General features: G+C 50.4%; 1 pseudogene; it reads right to left on the bottom strand.

Moving 5' to 3' along the window:
- Positions 1 to 257: 257 nt before the first annotated feature.
- On the bottom strand, positions 258 to 4,226 carry LOC118472313 (protein trichome birefringence-like; annotated as a pseudogene).
- Positions 4,227 to 5,172: the final 946 nt, after the last annotated feature.

Here is a 5,172-nt window from a genome sequence, read left to right as displayed (position 1 = left end):
CCGAAACGAACAACCCAACCTGAGTTTGGAGATTTTTCTCTTTTGGTGCCATGGATAGATTGTACCTACGACTAATCGAGTTTTTATAATATATTATTTATATCACGTGTCAAAGATGAATTAGTCTGTATCTACATGCATGGTAAATGCTATCTAGCTAGAAAAGCCGAAACAGAACGGGGTACTACTGAATAATCAGTATCACTCTATTTTTCATAAAAAAAAAGGAATATAGGAGAATCTATATTTGACAGCGCTATTTTTCATAAAAAAAACAGAACGGGGTTCTATTTTTCATAAAAACGAATAACTAGAAGTTAATTAAACCTTGGACACACAAAAAAAAATTTGACAGCGCTAGCTAGTGCGCAAGCCTATACAGAACCGTTTTACAACCGTATAAACAGTTAGGCATCCACCCTAGAGATAAATTTGTGTGGGTACACTCTACACTCACTGGGAGGCAGCACTCGCTGGACAACTTTACTCTCTATATATGGATTTAGGAGAATCCTCAGTTCCCATGTCGACCTTACTTTGATCACCATGTCGACTTTACAATAATTTGATGCTGCCTGATCAAAAGCTGAGCGTAAAGCAGCTCGCTCCAGGAATCCGGTGGTACTCCAGGAAGGCACCAGTGGCTGCAGTCCTGCAAGTACCTCTCCTCGCTGCTCAGGTCCTTGTGCTGCTTGCGGTAGATGGAAGGGTGCGCGTCCTTTCTGTAGTCGCTCATTCTCGTTATGCTGAGGTAAACCACCGGAGTTGTCGTCCTGCGGATCACGTCCTCCAGTCCAGGACGCTCATCTTCGCCGGGTAGGTGGTCGAGAGGTACTGTTCGTTGGTTATCGGCTCGCTCTCCTTGTCACAGCTGCCACCTGAGTTCCATTGCCCCCCACTGCGTACGACGTACGTAGTGGAGATGCGAAAGAGTATAATACCGTGAACAGGAAAGAGTATGAGCCTTCGGTCTTAAACTCACGCCTGCCGGATGCCTCAAAAACCTTCCCTAGCTTGTCCTGGACACAACTCCACAGAATACACACGAGGGACTCCCACATGTTCGTTCCTGTTGAGTGAATCACTAACGAAAGCAAGCCTAGCTTTTTCCTCTCAGCCTCTCCAACATGTCCGTTGGGTTCAATCTGAAATATATGGCACAGATACGATGATGATCCTGGCAAATTACTACAATTAAACCAAGCTTGAAATGATGAAACCATTAAAAAGGTCAGGTCATTGCATCCACTGTTCTAACTAACAACCTTTATAGGCCTCAGTTCCTCACTCACCTCGGGATACTGCATCCACTGGGTTGCCAGCGGAGCTTCTGGTAAAGCAAGATCTCGCCGCCCGTTGAGGTAGCAGTCAAAGGGCTCGTCGATGTAAGTAAGGGCATGATCCCTCCGGGTAGAGAGGGTACGAGTCATCCCTGACCCAATCCCCATGGAACATATCGCAACTAGCCACTTCGCTGAACCAATCGGCTTTCTTCCCATTCCAACCAGAACCGCCATCCTGCTCTACTGATGACCTGCTACCCTTGCTGTTATTTCCAGATCTCGAGGAGTTTCCTTGCGCCGCCGAATGGTTCTCTGATGAACCAGCAGCAGCAGCATTTCCTTTCGGATTATTCGCTGCACCACTGCTCCTGCCGGGAGCAGCTTGGCGCCCGGTCTGTTCCGGATTCCTCTTCACATTGGGAGATGCTACAACTGTCTGCTTGTTGTTGCTGGGACTGGGAGATCCAGCATCTTTCTGCCCTGGCAAGGCCTGACTACCAGTTTGATTACTAGCTGGAACAACACTACTACTGCCCTCAACTTCGCCATCTCCAGCACTGCTCTTTGCCGGACTAGAACTTCCCAGGCGGTTCTTCGTGCCTTGCATCTCCACTTCCACTGTCTGGTTGAGGAGCATCTGTACTCTCGGTCGTCGTCACAGCATCTATATCTTTACTCTTCCCCAAACTAGAGCTTGCATCTGCTTTATGGCTTGCATCGCCATTTCGATTTCCTGGGAGGTCTGAGGAGCATCTGAACCATTATTCAGATCAGCCACGGTATCTCCGCCGTTTGCAGAACCCCTGCTCCCTCCCGGCCCGAACAGCATCTCCAGCATGAGGCTTTACAGTGCTGCCATTTCCAGCAGCCGAACCACTGCCTGAAACTTCACTTGCAGCGCCCGCGGAGGGGGGCAAGGCGAAGGCGACGTAGGCGGTGAACGCGGCGAAGGCGACCGCGACCGCGACCGCGTACAGCGTCAGCCTCGCACGGCGCCGCGAGCGGCCTCCGAGCGGGCTGAGGAGCCCGGCGTTCGCGCACACCTGCAGGCCACCGCTCTGCTTCTACAGCCTCTTCATACCGCCCGGCCACGGCGGCGCCGCGCCACGGCCGTGGCGGTGCGCGGCAAGTGGAGGAGGCGGAAACGACTAGCAATAGCAAGCGGGAGTGGCCGTGGACGTGGAGGTGCGCTGGTGGCGGTTGGGGGTGAGAAGGCGAGTGGTTTCAGGATGCTTTTGGGGGAGGAAGGGGCAGTGGTGGACGTGGACTCACTGGTGGTGGTGGCTATAGGAATGCCAAAACCTAACAAACCCACTACTACAAAACTGCAAGATTGCCTTGGTCAAAACAAACATTTATACTTAGCAACCGCGTTTATGATTGCCCCTGCTATCTTTGCGGGCCCGACATGCACGACCAACCTCGATAGACGTGGTAGACATGGGGCGATGATTGACAACGAGAGGGCCGGGCGCGGTGGCCGCCGATGAAGTTAGGATGCCCGTCGTCCGTCTGGTTTTCATCAGTAGCGATCGTCGGCTGGGGGACGGGAAAGGAAAGGCCCGGTCTGTCCTGTCGACGACGCAGACAACGTTGGTGTTTGGTTAGACTATGTTTAGCGGTTACCCCTAAATTTCTCCTCCTATATCTCACTCACGTGTCACGTCAGCATTCTCTTTCCCTTATATCTCCACCCTGTACAGCGGTTCCCTCTAAATCCTTCTCATATACCTCACTATAATTATAAAATACTATTTTTCATACCTATTCACCATCTATTATCAATTTTTTCTTAACTAATAAATAATTCTGTGCACAGAAACCGAGGCAAGGGGGCTGTTGTGGTACCTCTTCATCTAGCGTGCACAACAACCACCCGCTACCACTGTAGCAGCGGTAGGGGGCACCGATAAAGAGGAAGAGGGAGTACTGGCGCCGTCACAACGAAGGGAGAGGCCACGGTTGAAGCCAGTCTTAGTGCGATGTTGACCTGATCTGTACACTTTCCATTCATGGCCACCATGTTCTCCCCTCTGGTAATTCATGCGTTGGACCATGCCAGGCATCTCCATCTTCTTTTGCCATGCATGGGAGGAGAACGGTAGGGACGGCCGGCGCCGGCATGTGCTGCTGCTGGGTTTGCAGTTAGTTGCACTTGTTAAGTAACCCTAGTTAGGGTTATATGGACAAATACCTGCTTTGCCCCTGAGAGGTCTCACATCTCTATATAAGGAACCTGTACACCCCTTCATATTAGATAGATCAGAAAGAGACCAGAGGCCCAACCCTATATCCTGTGTCTCGTGTGTTTCCTCTGTCGTGCTTATGGAAAGGGAGACGGGTACTCTACAGCTTCTTGCGCCTCTACTGCTGACAGGAGGGAAGGAAGCAGATCTGGTGATCCGTGGTGACGTAGATCTCAATACGTTATCAGCACGCTCTACCTCGATGTTGCTGCGGGATCCGATATGCATCAACTCCTCATCAAGCCGGCAGGTCTCTCGGCCTAGCCGAACTGTCCTACGCGACAGCCTTCGATTCTCCCTCTACGCACAAACAGTATGTTTATTGGTTGATCCGTTGTTGTGTACGTTGTCGTTCATCCTCGGCATGGGGAATATGGACTCACCGTCGAGGTGCTCAGCCTGTGCGGTCGTCACCGCTGTCGCCAAGGGCCTGTTGCCCAATTGCCAGTGCTCGACTCTGTCACAAAACGCCCGCACGCCATGCCGAGGTCGCGCCGGAAGCCGTAGAAGCCGTGTCGCGCCGTAGCCACTACCGGCGATCTGCCCCTTCTACAAGTAACGCAGGAGCATGGAGGCGTTGCGCCGTAGCCTCGAAGAGCCCCGTGATCCTACGCTCGGCATAGAACATGGATTGCGAGCCCGCGTGCCGCGACGGGCTCCTTGGACGGCCATGGTGCTCCCACATTTTCGCGGTCATGGAGGCTGCAAATGTTAGAGAGTAAGCGTGATCAATTCCGAACGCGCCAATTCCGGATCCATACGGTATTGTCAGGTGTGGTCATTGACTGGGTGGCTACGAGCCTGTGATACGACCTAGGAGCCGTTCCTGACGTGCGTGAGATACACGTCTATGTATTACATGGGCATGGATGTGCACCATTTTTGCTCTTGCGTGCATGCAAGTGCATGTCGGTGGAAATAGAATACATATTTTATGTTACGGTTTCTACTTCAATTACTTATTTCCTATAGTAGAAAATTATTTAATGTCTTTTACACCTGATGTGTTATGCTTATATATTAATTATGGTGTTTATTTTTTCTGCATTAATAATTATTTCCCGTAGTAAATAATTAGCAGAAAATTATTAAAATGCATGTGAAGGTTATATTGTGTATACTCAAATCGCTCTAAATATTTGTGTTGCGTTGAGCTTTTGAACTCACGTCGAGCGATTAAATTGTATCGTGGGTACCCGGACATGCCGATCAGGCTAAATTATTAATCGGTTGAGTTATGGCATTGGCCGCGCCCTGTCAACATGATGCAATATTGTGGCGTACGAACTTGGCGTCATGTGATTGCTATGTTGCACTCTCATTTAATCAAACTGCTCCCGTTGAGTGAGACCGCCATCGCCGAATCACATATTTTTTGCATGCCCTGTTGGCACTATTCGTCTATCGTGATCATCGAGACACAAATGCGCCTGTTGCGCACGTTGTGTGGACATTTCGTGTACCCCGACTATCAAGCCATATATGCGCCTATTGCGCTTGTTACGAGGGCTTATTGTGTTGTCGTAGCCCTGATGGCCGCACACGCATTGACACCAGTTACGCTGGAGCTTGTACTCGCGTAGAATGTGGTGGGTTATCTGAGCCCCTAAGGTTACTTTGTCGCGCAACCTTCGTAAACAATT

The sequence above is a fragment of the Zea mays genome, chromosome 6 (assembly GCF_902167145.1).
Source record: "Zea mays cultivar B73 chromosome 6, Zm-B73-REFERENCE-NAM-5.0, whole genome shotgun sequence".
Taxonomy (NCBI): Eukaryota; Viridiplantae; Streptophyta; class Magnoliopsida; order Poales; family Poaceae; genus Zea; species Zea mays.
The sequence above is the reverse complement of the archived record's forward strand: the minus strand, read 5'-3'. Positions and strand labels throughout refer to the sequence as shown.